The sequence below is a fragment of the Canis lupus genome, chromosome 18 (assembly GCF_048164855.1).
Source record: "Canis lupus baileyi chromosome 18, mCanLup2.hap1, whole genome shotgun sequence".
NCBI lineage: Eukaryota > Metazoa > Chordata > Mammalia > Carnivora > Canidae > Canis > Canis lupus.
In genome coordinates this window covers 14,757,797-14,782,999 of record NC_132855.1, presented here as the reverse complement: position 1 = coordinate 14,782,999, position 25,203 = coordinate 14,757,797, and the positions used below count along the sequence as shown (strand labels likewise).

The 25,203-nt window shown below is 40.6% G+C and overlaps 1 long non-coding RNA gene across 1 annotated transcript in view; it reads left to right on the top strand.

Annotated features, from left to right (window-relative positions):
* Positions 1 to 3,568: 3,568 nt before the first annotated feature.
* Positions 3,569 to 25,203, top strand: part of LOC140609451 (uncharacterized) — a 95,636-nt gene continuing 74,001 nt past the window's right edge. The window contains exons 1-2 of the long non-coding RNA XR_012011282.1: positions 3,569 to 3,763; positions 4,177 to 4,318. This is a non-coding gene — a long non-coding RNA (uncharacterized lncRNA). The remainder of the gene's footprint in view (positions 3,764 to 4,176; positions 4,319 to 25,203) is intronic.

Sequence of the window (25,203 nt, the reverse complement as noted above, 5' to 3'; positions counted from 1 at the left end):
GGAAGGTCTGGTTGCCATGTTCAGCCAACTGGGAGAATGAGCATCACTTGGACTGAGTGTTAGAGGCAGTCCTACTTGACCAGACAGTGGCCCATTTGGCTGAGCCCACAGTCCTATTCCCTCCCGCCTTCCTGTGCCTGAAACAGCAACGATAAAGACCTCATTTAAAACATTGGCCTTGTGAGTCCAGAACAGTGACAAATCGGGTGTCACTATACGATGTTTGCAATTTATCAACATAAAGGCTCTAAGGAGATGCCAGACACCAGCAGAAGAGGCATCTTCCAGAAGTAATGCATAAGGATGAAATTTCTTTCTTATTATTCCAAAATCAAAACAAGGAATCTTAAAATATCTAGTTTTATTCCCTGTCTCCATACAGCCTGAACCCACTACAGCCTTACCAATGTTTACCCTGAATATCCAAACAAAAGAAGTGTGTTAAAGTACAAAAAGCCCTTCCTTTGCCTTTTGAGCTGACCTGTCCCTGTTTACTACAGTCTGTTCAAGTGCTGGAGTGAAAGATCCCAACACTTAATATAAGAGATGACCTCAGGTGCCCAATGAGATAAATGTCTAACAAGCCAGCATTCTGATTTGGAGAGTTTAATTCTATTTTGAAGGCAGATTATTCAATTTGCAAAGAAAGCAACAATGTAAACATTTATCTTGCAAAATAATGGAGTCATTTTCCTTTTCTGCCTACTTATTAAAGAAAGTAACCTCTACCTCCAATGTGGGGCTCAAACTCACAACCCTGAGATCAAGAGTTGCATGCTCTATTGACTGAGCCAGCCAGGCACCCTTCTGCCTAATTTTTAAAATACAAGATTGTGTATAATAAAGCCTTTAAATATAAAGCCAATAATACGTTTGTCCTGTGAACTCCAACACATTATTGAAGTAAGTTTTAAAAAGAAACAAAATACCAAAATGATAAAGGAAATGGCCCAAGGTCACACAACCAAATGTGGGAAAGCCTTGATTTAAACCTAGTTGTGATCAAATGTTTTATGGGGTCTGAGCATTTTAAGAATGTTTCAAAATCCTTTCTTGTCTCCTGTCTGTCCCCCTTTGTCCTTAGTTTTGATTCATCAGAATCTGAATGCTGTAATGTACTCCCTTATATTTGCTTAAAGAAAGCATGAATCCCTTGGCTTTCCTTATTACTCCTGAACTGGTGGCCGGAGTCCTCACAGCTGTGCCAGATGTGGGACATCTACGTCCACCAGGTCTACAGCTTCAGCCTAAATTTGAATGAATGGATGAAATGTGGTGTCTAGATGAGAAGAAAGAAGCAATAGTCAGCACCTGCTTCTAGAAAGAGTAAGAACCCCACATATACACCTACATCTTAGGACGCTTCAGCTCTGGCTCACCTCATTTTGCTCAGTCCATTAGCACCTCTTCTACAGCTGAAGACTAGTCTATTCTAGATTCAGTGGGCCAGTGGGCATCCCCACCAGAATTGTCCTACAACCACTCTAGAATCCTTTAACTTCCAAACTTTAGTGATCTGTGTTCTTCAATGGACGCCTTTCTCCAGTGCTAGGGAGACTCGATCACTGTGCTTTTTCTACTCCAAACACATATTGTCCAAGTTGAGGCACTGGATGGCTTAGCAGTACTTTAGATCACCTTTTGTTGGGGTGCTTGGGTGGCTCAGTGGTTGAGCCTTTGGCTCAGGGCATGATCCTGGGGTCCAGGGATTGGGTCCTGCATCAGGCTCTGTGTGGCGAGCCTGCTTCTCCCTCTGCCTATGTCTCTGCCTCTCTTTGTCTGTCTCTCATGAATAAATAAATAATTTTTTAAAATCACTTTTTGTTGATTCCATGGGCTAATGATCTCGTCCTCCACCTTATCGCAGCCACTCATATCCAAAGATAAATCCTAGACATTTTCCTTAATAACAACTATAGAGTCTCAATTTCTATCATCCTAATTCTGACAGTCTCTACTTCCTAAATTTCCAGCCCACTCCTTCTACTACTCCCACCTTCACCATTTTCAGCCCCTTAAAGCACTTAATCCATTAACTTGCACACATTTTCTCTGCTAACCTTCTCACATCCTTGCATCCCGCATTATTCCACTTAGATTCCATAGCTCATCATAATCACTCTTGTGCACAATCTCAAGAGTATAGTACACTAGCTTGGAAAACACCAACCATGGTTCAATCTCCACCAACCTTGCACCTGCTTCAGTGGGCTCAATGTGGGTGGAGGAAAACATGAAATCCAGATGCCCCATGCCTCTTTAAATGCATGACCACAAACCTCAGGTAGGCTCTTGTCACATCATGTTCTCATTCTCCCAAAGATACTGTACTATCCACTCTTCCCTTCTCAAACCTCCCCAAGTTTCTTCTTCCACTTAACTCTTAGATGATGACTTTGATTTTATTCCATTGAGAAAATAGAACAATTTGGAAAAGGTTTCCATACTCCTGCCTCTTAAACCTTATGCTGCCTCCTTGTTAAAATGGTTGAAATCGAAGGAATTCCCCTCTGCTTGAGATCCGTGAACTCTCCACTACACATGGAACTTGTTTCTGTGGTCATCCTCTCTCTGCTCTGCATCATCTAACCCTATAATTCTTTTGTTGAGATAGAATTCATATACCACAAAATGCACCTCTTTAAAGTCTACAGTACAATTGCTTTTAGTTCACAAAATTGTGCAGGCATTATTGCCATGTACTTCTAGAATATTTTCATAATCCCCTAAGAAACCCCTTACTTGTTACTCCATTCCTCCATCTCCCAGTCCCTAGAAACCACTAACTGACTTTCTGCCTATGGATTTTCCTACTCTGGACGCTTGTTATAAACGGAATCATACAACATGTGACCTTTTATGACTGGCTTCTTTCACTTGCCACAGTGACTTCCAGGTGATGTGGTGTAGTATGCATCAGTCCCTCATTCCCTTTTCGGCAAGGTAATAGTTCACTGTATGGATATACCGCATGTGTTTATCCATTCATCAATTGGTGGACAATTTATCCATTCATCCATCGATAGACAATCTGGTTGTTTCCACTTATTGGTGCTATAAATAATGCTACTCTTAATGGTCATATACAAGGTTTCGGGCAGATATTATGTTTTCAGGTTTCTCGGGTATATACCCAGGAGTAGAAATGCTGGTCTTTTTGTAGCTCTATAACTTTTGGGAACTGCCAAAATGTTTTCCAATGCAGCTTCACAATTTTACATTCCCATCAGCAATGTGTGAGAGTTCCATCTTCTTCACAGTCTTACCAACACCTACTGCCCACCTTTTTGATTATAACCATTCTAGTGGGTGTGAAGTGACATCTTATTGTGACTTTGATTTGCATTTTCCTAAGGACTAATGATGTGAAGCACACTAAGAAACAATGCCTTCTTTCTGCTTCCCTTCTCTCTGGTTGCTTCTCTGGATGCTGTATCAGTCTGTCCTAAAATAAGCAGCTGCCCAGAACATTTCTCATCTCCCCCACCCCCATTCAACCCAAGCCAAGTTCTCCGTCCTGGTTGCCATTTTTCATCATGTCATCTCTTTAAGGAACACAGGAAATGTTGATGTCCCATTCTAGGTAATATATTTGCATTTTCCCAGAATCCTTAGATGACAGGCTATTTTACCCTAAAGCAATAGGTACATATAATGATGCTGCAGCAGATTGCTAAGGGAGTTGCTTGGGGACAGATGATCCTTTCTTCAATCATCGATTTGAAAGCCTAATTAATTTCATCTCAGGAAGTCACTTAAGTAGGTAAGCTCCATTTTCATGTTCCTTTAAAGGAGATATATTTGGTAATCATTAATTGCAATCAAAACATTCTTTCTCTATGATCTTAGCTGTTTTGTCGTTTTTAACTAAACGTGAAGATAAGTTCTAAAAATCATTTAAGCCTGTCAAAGGAAAACATAATAAACTGATGAAAGAGGCTCTCTTGGACATATTAATGTCCAAAGTCTTCTGAATCCACGCTACTAAATACAAGTTGTATTTCAAAGGGCCTCAGGTTACAAGGACAATGACTAATGAATTATAAAGGAAGGTAATTACCTTCCTACATTCCCTAAAAGCTTGCTTTGTGAGCCCCTCTCTGACGCTCTTGTAGCAAAGACGGTAACTTCTGATCAGCATTGTTAAGAAATTGCCCACTTCTCTTCTATTTTCAGACTCCTTTCAGACTGGGGGTGTAGCTACAGCAGGCTGTGGAAATCTTGGAGCAGATCAGAAAAGGAAGTGTGGCACTTCAGAAGTCGTTTTGCTATTAACCAGCAGTGACGTTGGGGGCAAGTCACTCAAACTCTCTATCCCGTAAGTTTCCTTATTAGTAAAATGAGAGGGAAGACACCATGGCTTGTGAGTTTCCTTCCACACCTATGTTCAATGATCCAAGCTTTCTCATCCAAGGGCATATGAACAACTGTAGGATGTTCCACAGCTCGTGAGGGTTTAAATAACATTTAAAATAAAAATCAAAAGCAAACAAACTTTCCAAACTGGACTTCTTCTTATGACTTCTTGGGGCATTAAGAAAGGAGACTGACTGATTCTCCTAATGCAACTGGCAATATTGAACAAGCCCCATGTGTGGATTGGAATCAAAACACCATTTAGGTTTTATCCCCCACCATCCTTTTGAACGTTATCCTCTGGTGGTAATCTTTTGCCTGTGGCAATCCTTTTTCCTGCAGGCTCCTGACTTTCCCTTTCTCTTAGAAAACATTTGCTTTAAGTAACAAACCCTCTTAATTTGCAGACTATATGAAGTTCGGCAACTTATAATCATCAAAATGCCAAAATTAACTGGGCATAACATTTCCTTCCCTCCACTAATTTGGACCTGCTTCTCAGAACAAGGAGCGTGGTGCTGCCGACTTGCCTACCACCTGTATTACTCTCAAGCAAGGTCCCAGTAGGGGAGGCCTGGGAGAGGAAGAAAAAGAGGGCAGTTCTTTTTTTTTCAATTTTTTAAAAATTTATTTTTATTTTTATTTTTTATTTTTTGGAGACAGAGTGTGAGAGTGCAAGTGGTAGGGAAGGGGCTAGTTGGGGCAGACGGAGAGAGAGAGTCTTAAGCAGGCTGCATCCAGTGTGAAGTCCCATGCAGGGCTCGATCTCACAACCCTTGGATCATAATCTGAGCTGAAATTAAGAGTCAGATGATTAACAGACTGAGCCACCCAGGCCCCCCAAGGAAACAGACAAGTCTCCTTAGGTTGGGGAAATGTGCTTTATGAGCCAGACCCTAAATTTGGTGAAAGCTGCTTTCTGTTTCTCCCATAAAGTACTTTGGAGGACTCTTTGGAGGTTTCCTGTCAGGACCCCTCTCTCTTACAGTTTCCTTGACTCGAGCAGAAACGAACATCATCTGAGCTGTTAAGTGAGGCTCCTTTGTCAGACCTCCGTCACTGGACTTAAGCCCCTGACTCTGCCACCCCCTCCAGTTCCACTCCCCTGTGTCCTCACCTCTTTGGCTGGCCCTCTGGGACAGGAGCCCCAACAATCCCATTCCAGCTTAATGTCCACTCCTTCTCTTTCTCACTGTGGAGAAACTCTTATATCCCTTGCCCCTCAAACCCTGGGAGACTGGTCTAATCTCAACAAAGCAACTATCTGGGCCTTCTCTCTTTTCCTCAAGATTTCTGGGGCAGGCTCAGACTGTACTCCACACTTGGCTTCACTTTCTCAGTTGTAAATCAGTCACTAGTTTTCTGGGTCTCCTAGGGTCAGGGACGGAGTCTCAACACTTTCTGAGTGGACATGTTGGAGGCAACCTTATCCCAAGGGCGACTGCCCTCCAGGCCTCTAGGCAGATGGCTCACTGTTGCCCTCTGACAGCCCTACCTTCTCCCTAAAGAGGAATATGAGGGAGCGGAACAAGACAACACATCACTCTAAAAAGAAAAAAGAAAAAACAGAAACAACCCCATTTTATCAAACTCTTCCCCACAGCTCTTCTCTAAGGCTTTACATACCTTTGATCTCATTGAACCATCCAAAATTTGAGAGATTTTCACTAACTTTCTACATTCTGCATTTGAGAGTGATGGACAGGTTTGTACCTCTGTTGTTCGAATCTGTATTTATTGGATTGATGCTTCAGTTGAAACCAATTACAGGAAGAGTCTCATTCTAACATCCTATGACAGCCATGTTAACCCCATGGGTGACAAGCTATCACAGAAAACAAATTTGGAAAGCAATGAAACGAGAGAAAGTATTTTAATTGCTCTAACAGTAGCATATACTTTGATGGTTTTATTTTTGAGTCTATAAAACCATAATTCTTTTATAGCTGTAATCTAATTGTACATACACTTTTGTAATCTAGTTTTTCAAAACATATTCCTCACAAATGTTTCGGTAAGTCATGCTTGGAATCTCAATGTGTGCAATATTACTCCATATGTTGATGTGCCATTCATTCATCAAAGACTGAATGTTGGGCGGCCCTGGTGGTTCAGCGGTTTGGCACCACCTTCAGCCCAGGGCCTGATCCTGGAGACCCAGGATCGAGTCCCAGGTCAGGCTCCCTGCATGGAGCCTGCTTCTCCCTCTGCCTGTGTCTCTGCCTCTCTCTCCCTCTCTCTCTCTCTCTCTCTCTCTGTCTCTCATGAATAAATAAATAAAATCTTAAAAAAGAAAAGACTCTGAATGTCTACTCCGTGGCTGATGCTGGTTGAGGTGCGGGGCTTGCCGAAGTTAAAAGAATGAGTAAACACTCCATTTAGGGGACTGCAAATTATTATAATGCAGTACTGTATTTGTGACAAGACGGTAACCCACATCAAGTGGGAGTAGACAATAAAACATATCTATGGATTTTTTTGAAAGGAAATTAGGAAGAAACCACAAAGGAAGTGTTAATGTGAGATGCTTATGGAAGGTGTGTGGGAGTTTGCTAGGCAGACAAGCAGGGGGAGGGCGCCCAGTGGGTGGAACAGCTGTGCAAAGGCCTGAGGTTTATTTTGGTCTTGTAAAAGGTGTGAATGCTTGTTTCTTTCTTTCTTTCTTTCTTTCTTTCTTTCTTTCTTTCTTTCTTTCTTTCTTTCTTTCTTTCTTTCTTTCTTTCTTTCTTTCTTTCTTTCTTTCTTTCTTTCTTTCTTTTTTTATTTATTTTTTATTGGTGTTCAATTTACTAACATACAGAATAACCCCCAGTGCCCGTCACCCATTCACTCCCACCCCCCGCCCTCCTCCCCTTCTACCACCCCTAGTTCGTTTCCCAGAGTTAGCAGTCTTTACGTTCTGTCTCCCTTTCTGATATTTCCCACACATTTCTTCCCCCTTCCCTTATATTCCCTTTCACTATTATTTATATTCCCCAAATGAATGAGAACATATAATGTTTGTCCTTCTCCGACTGGCTTACTTCACTCAGCATAATACCCTCCAGTTCCATCCACGTTGAAGCAAATGGTGGGTATTTGTCATTTCTAATAGCTGAGTAATATTCCATTGTATACATAAACCACATCTTTTTTTTTTTTAATTTTTATTTATTTATGATAGTTACATCAGAGAGAGAGAGAGAGGCAGAGACACAGGCAGAGGGAGAAGCAGGCTCCATGCACCGGGAGCCCGACGTGGGATTCGATCCCGGGTCTCCAGGATCGCGCCCTGGGCCAAAGGCAGGCGCCGAACCGCTGCGCCACCCAGGGATCCCCATAAACCACATCTTCTTTATCCATTCATCTTTCGTTGGACACCGAGGCTCCTTCCACAGTTTGGCTATCGTGGCCATTGCTGCTATAAACATCGGGGTGCAGGTGTCCCGGCGTTTCATTGCATTTGTCTTTTTGGGGTAAATCCCCAACAGTGCAATTGCTGGGTCGTAGGGCAGGTATATTTTTAACTGTTTGAGGAACCTCCACACAGTTTTCCAGAGTGGCTGCACCAGTTCACATTCCCACCAACAGTGTATGAGGGTTCCCTTTTCTTTCTTTCTTTCTTTCTTTCTTTCTTTCTTTCTTTCTTTCTTTCTTTCTTTCTTTCTTTCTCTTTTTTCTTTCTTTCTTTCTTTCTTTCTTTCTTTCTTTCTTTCTTTCTTTCTCTTTCTTCTTTCTTTTTTTTCATCAATGTTAATGACTTGTTGTAAAATTGCTCAACAAATAATCCATTCTCCTCGAGTATACTGAAAAGCTAGCTTTATCATTGGGTTTACTGGGTTGCTTGGTCTATAGATAGCATCTCCAGGCAATTCTGAGGGTTGAGCATCTTTGGGGAGGGCAGGGACCACACTCCTTAAAGTATTGGTTCTTCTTAATGGTTTCTAATACTTATTAGTCTACTCTCAAAGCTTCTTTGTCAAGCAATTCTTCCCTAAGTTGTTAGAATTCTAATATTTCCTTATGGAACCTCTCTCTCTCTTTTGATATTTTAAGATATCACAGCTATTTGTGATATTTAAAACACTCCAAGACAAAATCGCTTCAAATTTTTAGCTGAATTGATCATCAATTTCATTATATTCTCTCTGCCTTTGACTTTGGATATAAATCTTACACAAAAGCCATGGAACTAAATCATTTAGATTTAGTCTGAAAGTGTTTTGTTGTCATCACTGCTGGTGTTCTGTTTAGATTCGTTTCTTCACACAAGCCTCCATATGTGTGCGTTTGCAATCCCCTGAATGATTTCAAAATATCTCTTTTTCCTTAAAAGCATGGGGTTTGGTCTGAATCCGTGTAATTTAATCTGCACAGCAAAATCGCCAGGTAATTGCCCACCCCTCTACTTTTCATACAGAGGCATTCTACAGAGAGGCATTTGGAGAAGGTTAGGCCTCTCCTTTATGCTCCATGTTAGGTTTGCCACAAATTTATCTCCACAGACTTCCTGTGGAGTCTTCTGTAGACCTCTCTTAACTCCTAAAGTTTAGAAAAAATACACACAAAAATAACACATTCATAGTAAAGGACCCATTCTGAGCCAAAGGTTAGGTTTAGAAGTTCCCTCAAAGTCCCTGATCAACAAATGGGGTGGGTGCTTCATCACTGACCTGCTCGGAGACTACAGGTTATAGCAGAGTAGGGGTGCAGGTGGGGAGCATTCCAAAGGGTTATGCTGTGTAATATGTGGGCCCAAGCAATTACCAAAATGACAGGAAGGCTTTGGAACTTCAACATTGCTACTCTGGAGTAACGCTAGAAATAGTAGCCTTGGCATAGGTATAGCATCCCTCAGAGACTCACATGGGTCTCTTCCCTTCAGGGGCCTCGGATGCAATCATGGATATGGCAAGATGGGGGAGAGAACAGGTCACAGGCCACCAGGTAGCAGAGAGTACCCCCAAAGCACTTAGGTGAGATCAGTCTGGGAATGCTGTAGTTTAATTGGAAGAGACCTGGAAAGGGCTCATGACCTGGGCATCCCTGTAGGTTAATAATCAGGAGAAAAGGAGCTCTTTAAGCTTCTATTAAAGCTATTATTAAGGGAGTTAATTGTATTCATTTATACACAGAGGTTAATGGGTTCTGGCAGAAGATGTCTTACATGTATACACTATTTGAATAATTTATAGTTAATAAATGTTAACTGGATGATGTTGAACACTTTCATCAAGTTCTATAATTCTAAAAATTTTGGAATTGTCCTAATTAAGCAAACAAACAGATAACCCTAGAATATTTTGGGACCCTGGCACCATCACATAGTAGACATTCATGGAGTTGGAGACAGAAGGCATTATTTGTAACACAAGTTCTCTCACTAATTTGAGACACTCATTTCACCTCTCTGGCCTCATATCCTTTATTCATAAAATTAAAGAGTTAGGAAAATTAAAGAAACTATATGGCAGTCTCTTGCATGACCATAAATGGAAAATTCTTCAATAATATCCTAACAAATGGAATCTGCAAGTATATTAAAGAATTATGCACTTTGACTACAGAGGGTGCTATGGTCTGAATGTTTGTGCCCCTCTAAAATTCATATTTTGAAATTCTAGCCCCCAAAGATGATAATATTTGAAGGTGGGAGGGACTTCAGGAGCTACATAGGTCTTGCGGGCGGAACTTCCATGAATGGGATTAATGCCATTAGAAGAGACCTACAGAGCTCCCTAGCTCCTTCCACCATGCGAGGCCACAGTGAGAAGGCACCATCTATGAACCAGACAGCAGGTCCTGAACAGATGCTGAATCTGCCACTGCCTTGATCTTGGACTTCCCAGCCTCCAGAACTGTGAGAAACAGATTTCTGTAGTGAATAAGCTATCCAGTCTCTGGTATTTCACTATAGCAGCTTGAACAGACAATGGCAGAAGGTTTACTTCAGATATGGAAGAAGGCTTCAAGCTCAGGAATTCTGTTAATTAATGGGATTCATTACATAAATATTTTAAAGGAGAGAATCATAGGCTCATCTTTAGAAATTCCAAATTATATTTGACACTATTTGGCATCCATTCTGATCAACAGAACAAACCCCTGTGTATGGTAGATCCCTCCTTATCTTGATAAAAACTGGAAACCAACAACGAATACCAATGGAAAACTTAAGATGTTCTTCTTGTAGACAGAACCAAGAGCAAGACCAAGATGTCCACCGAGGTAGCTAGTCTGCAAAGACACCACCCAATGATACATCTCCTGGCATTCATGCCCTTAAGCCATCAGCCCAGACTGATTCCGACCAGCCTGTGACTTGCTTGACATATGGAACACAGCAGAAGTAATGTGGTGCCAGTGAGAGGGCTCTGCCTTTAAAAGACCTGACGGTGCACACTTTTGTGTGCATGGGAGCCATCCACCATGTAAGCCATCTGACCATCCTTCTGAAAGAGAGGCCACATGGAAAGGACATAGGGGATGAGATGTCACATGGAGAGAGGCACACGGAAGGGCACCAGGCCTGGGAGTGAAGAAGCCAGAACATGAGGCAAAAGCTGCCATTGTGAAATTTATACTTTAGTGCCAAGGGAGGCTAATCAGCTTCCATAATTCATCATCAAGACACAGGTGCAAGACTGGATAATATAAGTGGAACTTCATAGAGAACCTAGACGAAAACTCAGGTATCTGAGGGAATTTAAGGCATAGATATACACACACAAATATATGTATACATGTATATATGTAAATAGAAATAAAGCTGGTGTAGAAAAGATGAATCATGCATGCAACACATGCTGTTGTTTGGACCATTGGCATTCAGAAGGACAAAGAGAAAAAAACAGATTGTGCCCATCATAAATAAAATAAATTCTAGATAGATGAAATATTTAAATGTTTAAAAATGGAGCTCTAAACATACTACAGGAAAACATAGGCAGACATTCTTTTATACTCTTGGCATGGAACAACTATTATAAGCCAATAAAAAGCTCAGAAACCATAAATGAAATGATATGATAAAATTAACTAAATAGAAATAAAACTGAAAACTTTGGCATGGCAAAATTATACTCTAAACAAAATTAAATGACAAACTGAGGAAAATGTTTGCAACCTGATTGAGAGATAGATGAATAATATCCTTACTGTATAATGTTCTCATAAATCATTATGAAAATGAGGAGTACCCTGTAAAAAGTGAGAAAAGGCTATGAATAAGCATTTCACAGAAGATGAATAAAAATACCCAGTAAAATCATTACCAACTAAAAACAAATAAAAATGAGATTTTATTTATGTATGTATTTATTTATGTATGCATGCATGCCAGTGTTAGCAAACAAAGAATGAGAGCATTTAATTAAGAAATGGTCACTCCCCAGGGCGCCTGGGGTGGCTCAGTCTGTTAATTCTCTGAATCTTGATTTTGGCTCAGGTCCTAATTTCAGGGCCATGGAATTGAGCCCTGTGTCAGGTTCTATGCTCAGCAGGAAGTCTGCTTGAGGTTCTCTCTCTCCCTCCCCCTCTCTGCCTCTCCCCCACACACACATGGTCGCTCTCTCTCTCTCAAAATAAATAATTTTTTAAAAAAAGCAATGGTCATTCTCTAATTATTTTCTGGGGTTCAAGATCTCTTTCTTAAAAATGTGTTTTATTGAAGAATAATAGACACAGTGAAAAGTGTTCAAAACCTAAATGTAACTCTTCCTAAAGTATCATGAAGTAAACACCTGTGTAACCAGTATCAGGTCAAGAAATAAAACCTTTTCAACATCTCAAAAGCCCACTACATGGCAGCCTCAACTATTACCCCTTCCTTCCTTTTCCAAGGTAACTAAGATTCTGATTTCTTTCTTTCTTTTTCTTTCTTTCTTTCTTTCTTTCTTTCTTTCTTTCTTTCTTTCTTTCTTTCTTTCTTTCTTTTTTTTTGAGAGAGAGTCAGGGGTAAGGGGCTGAGGGAGAAGGAGAGAACCCCAAGCAAACTTTGTGCTGAGTGTGGAGCCTGACTCAGGCTCCATCCTATGACCCTGTGATCATGACCTGAGACAAAATCAAGAGTTGTTTTTAACTGACTGAGCCATATAGGCACACCTTGGGTTTTGATTTCTAATACTCTGGATTAGGTTCACCCATCTTTGTTTTTGTTTTGTTTTTTTTTTTTAGGTTCACCCATCTTTGAATTTCACCTAAGTGGAATCATTCTCATGTCTACCTTACTTTGCTCAATATTATATTTGCAAGATTAAAGTGTATTATTACATGTAATGATAATTCTATTTGAGAAATATTTAACAAAATTTCATAAGTTGATATACACAACTTACCATTCGACCCTTGGCATTCAAGGTGTTTCTAGATTTTGGCCACTATGAATAATGATTCTGTGAATATTCTTGTATGTGTCTTTTTGTGTATATGTTCAAACATTTCTGTCCAGCTTATATCTAAGATTAGAAATGCTTACTCATGGGGAATGTGTATGTTCAGCTTGAGTAGATAATGCCAGAGAGTCTACCCCAAAGTTGTGCCAATTTACATTTCTATCAGCAATATATCTGGGTTCAAGTTGCTTCACTTCCTCACCCACACTTGATAATGTTATTCTTTTTAATTTTAGCTCTTCTGGTGTGTGCACAGCTTTCATTTTTATTTTCCTGATGACAAAGTCTAGCAGTTTTTCATATATCTATGACCAATTTGAATAACCCTTATAAAAAGTGTCAAAAGTTCAAGTATCTTGCCCATTTTGCCTGGTCTGTGTTTTTCTTACTAAGTTTTACAAACTCTGTCTATACTTTGTATATAACCCCATTGTCGTAAAGGAGGTGCAAATCTTTTCCTCTTCTATGACTTCTTTTCTACTCTTTTAATGGTATCTTGTCATAAAAAAGATGTTCTTAATTTTAATAGAATACAAATTATCAACATTTTTTAATACTTCATGCTTTTTGTGTCTTGTTGAAGAAAGCTTTTCCTGCCCCAGTCATGAGAATAGTCTTGTATATTATCTTTCAGAATTGAGCTGTCCATGACAGTAGCAACTAACAACACGCAGCCATTGAAGTTTAACTAAGTGAAATGAAAAAAAAAAAAGAAAAGTTGAATTCCTTGTTCATTCTTGCCATGCTTTTAAGAGCTCAATAGCCACAGATATAGAACATTTTCATCATTGTAGAGAGTTCTGTTGGTCAGATATGTTCTAGAAGTCCATTTTGTTTTGCCTTTTTATGGCTCTAGAATCTTATGCCCACATAAAATGATGATTAATTATGACATTTTAGACAAAAGCAAAATGCAAAAATAAACTCATGAATCTTTATTAAAAATTCTCAATTTTATTTTAATACTGGATTAATAAAAATAAAAACCTCAAAAATAGAGAACTTATTGTAAAGGCCCTGAGGGTAAGAATTAAAATTCATTTGATTGTAGGCCTAGGCAAAGTTATTGTGAGAATTAATGATGTTACAGCAATAAGAATGTGGGCGGGAAAGTGGCAGGAGGAAATGTGAGAATGTTAATTTCTTCATCTTTAGCAGGAATGCAATCAATGTTCTCTAAAATGAATACAAGTAGAAAAATTTGGTTTTTTGACCTTTTACCATTTTTAAAAATTATGGATTCCCTTGGCTTCTCAAGAATCTTTCAGGAAATATTTCTGTTGTGAAGAAATATTGATATAAAGCTTATTAAGTGTTTCAGTTTTGCTCGTCTCTTTGTCTTCTATTAAATTCAGGTAGAATTAAATTTAATAATTAAGTAACTAAGGATGAGCTTTGTAAATGAATTACAACAGACCTCTGTTTTCCTTGCTTTGACCCTTGCTTCCTTTTCTTCTTTTTCCCTTCTGCTATTCCCTGTTTTCATTTCCCTCCCTCATATCTTGACAAAACACAAAGCTTACAAAAATAGCTTTTGAAAGAATTGTTATGACAGTCACTCAAATGAGATTGTACCAGTGATCCTGAGCAAGAAGCATGAGAATCTAGAACATTCTTTACCTCTTGCAACCACAATTTTTGCAGCAGTTAAAGATTTAAAAAAGAGGGGAGGAAGCAATCCAGGCTTGGCCATGGGGACACATATCCCTCCCTCTCCTTCTATAGAACTCTAACCATGCTTTGACCTGGGGAGTAACCTGATTTTCAGGTTCTCCCTGGTGTGCATCAGCTAATAAAGACTCTGGTTTTTATTTGAATCATTTATACTATTTTTTCCTTGGCATTCTATTTTTTTTCAAAAAAATAATTTATGCCTTCATTTGCATATATGCAGAGAGAGAGAGAAAAAAGATGGTTACTGACAATTTTTTTCTAAGCAGTTAAATTTGGGGTTTAATTGGTATTTTTCTACATCTTAGAATTCATTATAATGATAAATTATTGAAAGAAAGCATATTTAAAAGTAAGAGGATTTAAATCTATATGTTCTGATGTTGTACAAAGCCCATAGTATATTGTTAAGTAAAAATGTACTATTATTATAATGTATATAATTTGCAGAACAATTTGTAGAGTAGGATTCTATTTTAAGGAAACAAAAATCAAATATAAAAACTATGCTATTCGAAAGCAACTGAATTGCGTATGCACACAGAAAGTCTAGAAATAGGTACATCAAATACTAAGTAAGTTAGAAGGTCTAATGATCATCAAAAGCAAATAATGAGAGGAGGTGGTGTGATATCATTCTGTGCTTTTGAAGGAAAAAGAAACAAAATGTAGTCATTTTTATATTTTAATTAGAAAAATCAGTATTTAGGGCTGTTGTAATATCCTGTGGTTCATTGCCATCACCCAAGAGTGCCATTTGCACAGACTACATATAGCAAGAAAAGGAGTTGTTCAGCCCTGTCAATAAAAAATCACATCCCTGGAAAGAAACTACCTCTTCAGTTCTGCTGCTAAAGGAGTCAAGCAGGTGCCATCTTGTCCCCAGTATGCATGTGAAACAGTTTGGGCTCAGATCTGGTCTTTAATATTATTTGTTATTAGAAAGAAATAAAGACCCTTGGAGAGTGGCAAACGCCATGTCTTGGAGCTTAAGAAAAAATCAAGTTTAGGTTTAGAATAGAATATCTTGTTTTGGCCAGAACACAAATACGGTATTAGAAAATCCCCAAGGGTCTCTTATAGGGCACATGGTTGCCAACATATGGCAACTTCTTTATCCAAAAGCCTGAAAGCAGGTTCCATTTAATAAAATGTATTCAAAGAGAAATGTAAAAGAAAAATGGTGACTATAACAGTAGATGCTTGTTTTTGTTCACTGTAATGTATATGGAGTAGTTGATTTAGGTGGGTAAGTGTTGTTTCTATAAAGCATATGTTGAATTTTTATCTGTGTAGGCAGGAATGGGTACATTTTGGGAATTGTGAGCAAAGAAGATATTTCTGGGAGAAGAAAGGATTTTATTAAGGATAGGAAGGACCAAGCAAACTTGGAGCTCAGGTTAAAATGAATTTTAGACAATGCATCAGGATGGGGGTGCCCAAGGGGAAAGTAGACTAGTTCTCATCTCATGAATCATAAAACTATGATAAGATGGTTTTAATTACAATAAGATTTGAATAAAGTATACCAAATGTCCAAAAATGCTAACAGACCCTATCAAAATCGTGAACAAATTTTAGAAGATTTTGCCATATATAGGCCAGGGTGCAATAGAATGAAATTTTTCTCTTTTGGGGTGGGGGAGGCTTATTTTGTTTAAAGGTATGAGCTTGAAAAGTTCCATTTGCAAGTGAGGGTTGATTGTACAAGAGGAAGAGGGGTCTTATGAACACCCTATAAATTTGAAAGATCTTAGACACAAGCAGATCTCCTTTTAAGGCCAAGAATCAGTTATTTAATACTCTAGAATACATCGTCTTACCACACGCATGTGAGATGGTGTTTTTTGTTGAGTCTTGCAGGATCACTGTAACTTTGGGGAGGTATAACATAGGTACAGAAAAAGTGAATCAAAATTATGGTATCATTGCTTGTTATTAGGGTAAGTAAACCTATAAAAAGTAAATTTTGAAATCTTTTGAAGTCATGGTGATACTCTGTTCTGTTTCCAAGGTGATTGGATCAATTAAAAAGGTGATAAATCAGACTCGATTTTGTTGAAATGTTTTGGAGCATTTTGGTTCCTTACATTTTAAATCAATGTTTGAATATTTAAGATAACTCATGAAATGTGTAAATGTTTATGTGTTTGTGATGTTTAAAGGTCTAGAAACATTGTATTAGGTGGTTTTATAGATTTTAATAAGCTAACTGTTAAATAAAGAAGCACAAATAGAGTATTCTTCATGTCCGAGTTTAGTGTGTTCATAAAACAAAAGCTAACTTTCAACACAACAGATTTAATGAATGGTTAACATGGGGCCATTTCTCTGTGGCGATAGGTTGGTCTGTATCTTGAGCATGGTGATGGTTACTGGGATCTACACATGGGATAAAATTTCATGGTACTGTGTACGCCCTCAAAGTAAATAAATTAAGAAGAGAGCATGTAAAAACTGGTGAAATTCAAATAAGGCCTGTACCTGATAGTATCCTATCAATGCCAATGTCCTGGTTTGATGTGTATCATGGTTATGTAAGACATTATCACTGGAAGAATCTGACTAAAGGATACACAAAAATTCTCCGTGCTGTTTTTGATGCTTCTTATGAATATTAAGGTACTGAAAATAAAATTGTTCTAAAGAAAACATATAGATATCAGTTATTGCATAAAGAACAGGCTTAAGCTCTCTTATTGGTGCAGACTGGTGAGTCTGCTAAAACTATGTCAGCTTGCCATTGACTCTTTACCGCATGTGGCTCCTCTGCTTGTGAACTCAGCTATTGGCATGACATATGAGGTAGATTTTGCTGACTCTACTAGGACAGTTTACTATTTGTTATTGCTATTAATACTCTTGTAGGATTTAATGCAATAGGAAACAGTTACTACCATAAATACTACAGAAACAATCATACAGAGTAAATCTTCCCTCTGGATGGTGCCATCTTGGAAATTAATCCTCAGTCATCCCCCTAGATCATTTCTCTCCACACAAAAGCTTTTTGACTATTCAAGTTGCACACTCTCCCATTTAAAACCACCCAATTATTTTCTCCTGACACTTGGAAAAGAAACAAGTCTCCTTACAGTGTCTGCAGAGCTTATAAAATCTGCCTACTGCTGACATTTCTAATCTCATCTCGTATACTCTTCCTCTTCCTCAGAACACCTTAGCTACACTGGCCCCTTGGCTGTTCCTAGAACATATCCAGCACACTGCTGTTTGTAGGGTTTGCATTTGCTGTTCCTTTTGTCATGTAGTCACATTCTGTCTGAAAAGACCTCGCTTGTCACTCTACATGAAGTGTAACTGTCTAGGTCCCTGTTACTGCTTTTCTTTGTAGCACTTGCAACTAAAATTATTTTCTATGTCTAATTATTTATTTTTTACTGCCTGTCTTCATCTACAGAACCTAACACATAATTGGTCCTCAATAAATATTTTTTGAATGAATGAATGAACAAATGAATGAAATCTCCTATTAGTGGTGCTTATTCTGGGAAGTATGGGTAGAGGTGATAGGACTTAACATTCCTCTTCTCACATATTAGGGCAATTTGATAGTCTTTTTTCTCAATTTGATATTCTTATATCAGGTACATGCTACTTTTGCAACTAAGTTTAAAAAACATATACCCATATATGCACATTTATGCTTGAGACAACTACAGAGGTCTTTTCAGCTTTAGCATTCTATGATCTTAGATCTTCTAAATGATTCTTTTAAGATATAAAAACAGGTGCAGAGCACAGCTTAGCCCTAAATGATAAGGCAAGACAGACTCAATGGATTTCATTTTTCAATTGAGAATTAATGTAAATGCATGAATCAGTGCCAATATCTAAAGGCTTGCACAGCCATATCTTAATACACAAATTAGTATGTGCACCTGTATTCTCATTCTTAATTCCTACAAAGAACACCATGGATACATCAGTTCTTTCTGGACATCAGTCGTGTGTGATAAAAAATATAGGTGATACGATTTTAGAGGGTAGAGGTGTGTATCGAGGGAGTATGATGACTGTATGCAGATTGACTCTTCCTTTCTTCTTCTGGTCCCTGCATATGAGGAAGCAAAATGCATGTTCCTATATCTTGGCCCTCACTTTGAGAGCAATTGCTGTTAAGGTGATTTGACTTATCTACCTTGAGGTAGGCAGATGAAAGTTTAAAGTGGTCATTAAATTTTTGGTAAAATACTTCCTTTTCCACAAAATATTTCAGCATTCTGCAAAGATACAGAAGATATACCAAGACAAGATAAAAGCAGAAGACAAAGAAAAGGGCCATGAATATGAGGGGCATGAATACGAATGGAACCAGAAATAAGAGTTAAACAAAACTGTGTCTCTCAAAGACCTCCACTCTTACAAATAGGGAGCAAACAGTGGCTACAACCTTTCTCAAATCCAGCATAGAAGGGGAAAACTGGGTCGATGACACCTTTTGCAATACTTCTAACGTAAGTTAAATCAACTGCTTGTCAATCTAAGCTATTCCCCATAGCGAAGCAGAAAGGGATTTCTGAAAGTTTCTGTAAAGAAGATGTTATTCTTAATCTCCTTTTTGCAGTGATGTTTAATCTCATTTCTTTTAATATAGGGCAATGGCATAACTCCAAGATGCAATTAGGTTAAGACAATTCTATGGCGACGGAGTGATGGTGGGTGTGCAGTGGGGGTGGAGGTTGTGAATGACACTTTCATATAAATACACGGACCTTTAACATAATTGCATACATTTTCTTTCTCCAGTCATTCCAGGGTGGGAATTGGCAAGCATACTTTTTTTTTTCCTTTTCTGTACCAAATTAGAATGTGCCCCTGGGACTATGGGAAACAGAGCTGGGGAGCCTGATAGTTAAAAGCCAGTAAGAATCATTATTTCTGCCTCACTGGTCAGGCGTATTTTGGGCAAATGAGTCAGCACAGTGTGAGAGGGATGTTTGGGCTAGACTTTATCAGCAGTTACATACATTTTTCAGAGTGACTAAAGCTGTCCAGGCTGGTTATTTAGAGTGCTAAGCAGGAGTGGGACTGAAGAGGTGAGGGAACAGAATGTATTTTGTGACTGGAAAAGCTCAGATCGGGCAACCTCTCTGGTCTAGCTCTTCCTGAAATGCTCTTTTTCTGGGGTTTATACCATCATTGTCTCAAGTATAAATTGCTCAAATTCGCCAGAACCCCTGGGTTCTCAAGTCTAGAACACCTGACAAAGAACTTAGCCCATCAAACCATTCTTTCATATCCTATCAGGTGCTCAGAGCATTTGCTGGCTGGGGGTAGGCTCTCTTGGTGATTTGTTTGGATTCTTTAACTAAGAATATTTAACTAAGTGTATTCCATGTACTTGATATGTACGCGGTGCTTAAGGAGGTGGGGAAAGATCAAAATGGGTTTGCTGTCCCTCAGGAAGCTTATGATGTGGTGGCAAAGACAGGCAACTCTCGGCGAAACCCAGAGTACAGAGTAGAATGTGATCCCAGCAGAACAAGCGCAGGGATTCTGGAGCCTACAAGAGAAGAGAGTGGATTTTTTTTGAAAGGCTTTTGTGCCTCTCTTTTCGTGAGGGGTCTAGCATTTAGCAGACACACAATTTAGCAGACATTCAAAATTCACTGAATAGGTGAATTTCTAGGAGAGGCGGAGATGTTAGGTAGAAGAGACGTTCGAGGGGAGAAATTACATGAAGGCATGAGAAGCGTGGTGAGTAACAGAGTTGGCTGAATTGGGATAAAGAATAGCCTGGAACATTGTCAAAACCCAGAAGAATTTGTTAATCTTCAAAGAAACACTCACCTGTGCTTTAATACTGCAAAAAAAATTTAGTTTGGGAGCACAAATAAACCCTTGGAAATAATGGCCGACAAATGCTGTTATAAGATTGAGGCTGGCTAATGTAACTGATATAAATATATTACAATGCGTTATGATACAAAGCCAGGATTTTTAAAGGAAGGTTGTTAGACCTACCAGGTTTACCTTTTCACTGCCACCTACTTTTTGCAAGTACAGTCCTGTGGGGATCTAAGGGTAATACGTCACATCATCAGGGTATAGGTACATTAAAATGGGGGTAAATAGAGAGTTTTATGAAGAGACTAAAAGACTGTGGCTAGGGTTAGAGGAAACCAATGACAGTGGTGAGGCTCCAGAGGTCATAAACACTTGGGATCCATGACTACTACTCTTTGAGGTGACCAGGCCAGGGGTAGAGTGGTTATCAAAACTCAGAAGGGGCTGCGACTCATAGGGGAGGATTCACTGGTAGGAGCCATGGCCTTCTGTGGAGGAACGTCCCTGTGGCCAGCCTGTGACCCAGGAGGGAGCTGAGGGCATAACCCCCCTAGTCCTCCTCTCAGTTCCCTGCTGGCATCTCCTCCTGTGCAAAGTCTCCTCCTAATCAGAAGCCAGAGGGCAAGGAGGCCCGGGAGGCAGCCGGTAGTCCTCAGAGCTCAATGTCCTGGCAGAGCCGGAGGAGAGAGACGGAGCATGAACCCAGAGCCAGCCCAGCCCATGTGGGGAAGGCGAAAACTCATCTTCCTCACAGAATCTTGGGAGGCCCCATTTTATTCACCTCGTGACACCATTGATTATCATAGCATCGTGGGGATGATGTTATGGACATCTCTGTAGAGCTTAAATGTGGGGCAAATTCCCCACCCTTCAATAGGCCAGGCTTTCCATCATGCTGAATTGTCTGTAAGCTCTGGTTCACTCATTCTTCTTTGTCCTAGGCACCCGTGTCCCATAAGCAGTCAGGGCTATCATCATGTTCTCAAGTCTTGATGAGATGTGTAGGTACAATGTCACTGGGTGGTGATAGTACCAGATGACACGGAGGTCTCCCAAGACCGGTGACTCTTGTGAACGTGCTGCACATCTCGTTGCCTCCATCCCCAAACAGCATCTACCCAGCAAAATGCCCAAATCTCATACATTTTATCAAGCTGCAAGGGAATAAAGAATGATCTCTCTTTAATTATAAGGCAGGCTGTAAATAAACCTCCAAGTAAGATATTCAGATGTGTGCTGCCAAGGTCAGTACAATATGCCAGATGTGGGGAAAGGCATGTTATATTAAACAATGTTTTTCTAGGAGAACAAAGGGAGTGGAGGAGGGCTGTCAAGCCTTTGAGAAAGTGTTAGTCATCTCAGAAACCTCTAGCTAGGGTACAAAGAGAGAGAGAGTCAGACAGTTGAAATATTCTCACCCTCACAGAAGTTCTCTCCAGTTTGGTTTGAGTATTAATGTACTAAGGGTAAATTCTCAAACACAAACTCTCTTATATAAGAAATGTTACACTATTGCCTTAACAATAAACTAAATCTGACTTTGTACTTCTAAAATGCTGGGCTAAAAGGACATAAAATGTCAACCCAATTGCTATGCACTCTCCCCACCTCCCAGAGTCCACATTCTGGGCATTAATCCTCCTCGGGCTCCATGGTAACCCCCTCCCCATCTGGCTGCCAGATAGAATCACAGCTCCAGTACTTGGGGGAAACTATTGCTTCCATTCTCTTCCATGTATTGGGAAACTTTCAAAGGCGCTCCCTCTCTCCCCTTCTCCATGGCATAAGCTCAGTGCATTTAGCTTTTCTTAAATATTGGGAAGACAGGCTGCCCTCCAGAAACTTAGACTTTGAGTACTGCTAAGTGGGCCAGAGATGAGTGAAAATAAAAATACTACAATAAACAAGGTAAAATACCTCTCTCCCTTTCCCAAATCTTCAAGACAGAAAGGACCATTCCAAATTAATATGTACAGGGATCCCTGGGTGGCGCAGCGGTTTGGCACCTGCCTTTGGCCCAGGGCTCGATCCTGGAGACCCGGGATCCAGTCCCACATCGGGCTCCCGGTGCATGGAGCCTGCTTCTCCTTCTGCCTGTGTCTCTGCCTCTCTCTCTCTCAATCTGTGACTATCATAAATAAAAAAATAAAAAAAACAAATTAATATGTACAAAAGCTATCCCACTCCCCCTGGGCTTCCCCAGAGACCCCCATGCCTGGTGAGCCCCAAAATGGAGCTGTTCTCTCCGGCTCTGAGGGGCACAGAACTGGAAGGTGTTGTGCTAAGCCTGGGGTGTTATCAGTGAGTTTACTATCTAAGGGCAGTACCCAGGCCCACAGCTACAACACCTGTGATAAGTGTTCAGGTGGAAGAAGGTACAGGAAAGAGGGCCTTCTTTCTGGAGCCATCCACCAGAGGGGCAGCACAGCTGGAAGGCATGATATGGGGTCTGCAGATGACGCCAATGGCTGATATGATTGGAGCAGCAGGCATGGGAGGGCAGAAAGGACAGGACAGTGTAGGGAAAGTCATCAACCAGGAGAAAGCCCAGCACGTTATGGGGATTAAAGGTGTCCCTCCTAGGTTCCTGAGGAAACAGGAAGGTGATCCGGGAGTCGTCAGGAAGGGAACCACAGTGGTGAGGGAATAGGGAAGCAGGATCAAGCCCAAGTTAAACCTCCAGGCAGTGGCAGCTGATGTGTTGGCAGACCCCATGGGGAGCCCTACAGCTGGGATGGCTCTGCAGAGGGGTCTCAAACTGAGGCAAGGCCTTTGTAAGCCTTGAGCCATCAGTCAGACGTTGGGGTCGCTCTTGGAATGTTGGGGGTTGTGTAACTTTGGGAGAGGTGATTCCCGTTGGCTGGAGGGAATGCCCTGGAAGGACTGAGCTGGGAGCCTTTCGAGGGCACCACCGCTGAAACCTAGGGAGGTGAGTCCTGAGGAAGGGGTCAGACTGGTAGGGCCCACGGCATCCCCTGCAGCAGTCACAGTCCAGCCCTGCTGTGTCACATCTGGTGGGCCAGGGGAAGACAAAGTGCTAGTCAGGGTGTACAAGTCCACCTGCAGGAACAGACAGGCTCACATCTCATGAGACAGTAAAGGTCTCTCTCGTGCATGGCTCTCCTTTGAGGCTTGTGCAGTTAGTCTTGGTAACTTAGGGATTCAGGCTCCCCCAGTCTATCCAGCCTTGCAGTATAAGAGAAAGAGGGAGAAAAGAGGATCATGCAAGGGGCTCTGTGTGCCTTGCTTCCTCCTACAGCCCACTGGTGGACCCAGTCTCATAAGCACAGCTGAACTACAGGAGAGACTAGAAACACACTCTCTCCTACGTGCCCCAGAAAAGGGGATGGGGCTGGAGCATCTAGCCAATCTCTGGTGCAGGCATTCCAGCTTGGGGTTCAGCACAGAGCAGGATCATTGGGTAGATGATGATTACTAACACCTGCTAACACCGAGTACCACACAGAACAATTCAGGATTTTTCCTTTGTTTATAAAAATGAATATCTAAAGATCTTCCAGATTTGTGTTTTCTTCAGCAACACTTGGAACTGCTCTAAAGTTATAGAAGTTATGCTGAAAACTGAAAAAGCTCACCAAGTATACTGTGCACATTATTTATTGAAATCAGCAAAGCAATATTTTTAAACCCTTGACCAATGCCTCCTTCCTGCCTGGGGATTTGATATTTTTGTGCAGAACATGTCAGTCTAGGAGCACAGTGAGGTAGGAAAGGTGCCAAGGAGGGGGTCGAGAGGGTGGTGGAAGTTCATATACAGACTCTGGAGCCTTTCCAAGGGGCATGAACATTGTTTCATGCAGTCTGAAGTCTCGGCAGGATGATACTCTGGCCCTTCTTTTTTTTTTTTTTTTTTTTTTTTTTTTACTCTGGCCCTTCTTATGTGGAATATGGTCAGCCATAGAGGTAGGCACACGTGGTGCTTATCTGGTCAATCATGTGATCGAGATGTGTGTTTGGCAGAAATCTATTTGTACTTAACTAAAGATATCAGGTAGGTCACTATTTATAACAATTCAACTTTATCCACAGGAAAATTTCTTTTGTGCAACCCTCTTACTTGACTGCTTCCAGAATTCAGTATGGTCACAGAAAGCCACCTCTTTTCAAGAGAGAATTTCAAGAGTAGCTTCCCAGCGTGCAGTCCTCCTAACAACCTTCTCCCTTCATCAGTGGAGAGTGGTGGATGTTTCACCCCCATCTGGACAGCTTTTAGAAATCTCTTATCCCATTGTAAACCTGGGACAAGAAGACTCTTCCAACGGGGAACAGATTCCTGAATCATGACTGAGGCCAAGTCCTTGGTGACCGGCTTTCTTCTGCTCATCAGACTGAGCTTGAAATGGACTTCTGACAAGAAGCCTCTCCATGACATCTCCCCTCTCTGCCCCACTCCCAAAGCATCCAGAGATAGCACTTGATTGCTGTTGGTTCTTTATTTTTCTGCAGGTAATGACCACCCAAGAGCAGGGCCCCACCTTCCATATGTTATACGCACCATGCTATTTGGCAGAGCTCCTTGCCTTTTGCAGGGGAGAGATAAATATTTATTATAAGTCCAAGAGTGGGACCCCGGCTGACCCAGAAACTGTGAGACCCCACTGAGCAAATCAGTTAATGCTTTTGGCCCTCAGCTTCCTCATTTAAAAGTTGAAGAGGTTGGGTATTCTCTAGGTACCCTCCAGTTCTCAAGTTTGTGAACACAACAATTCCATATTTTGTGGGGAGACTGGTACAAAGCTGCCTCTGAGTCAGGAAGATCCATGTTTGAATCCCAGCTCTGCTACTGGCGGGGTGACCGGGGCAAATCTTTTAACCTCCCTAGAGAAAATCACGTTTTCAATTTCACGACTTCCTGGTGAGGAGCTTAAGACATTTAGGCAAAGAATCCAGCTCAGAGCAGACATTAGCCAGACACAGTTTTGATACATGAGGCCAGAAGTAATTCTAGGCTACGACTAGAGGTCTCCAAGACAAA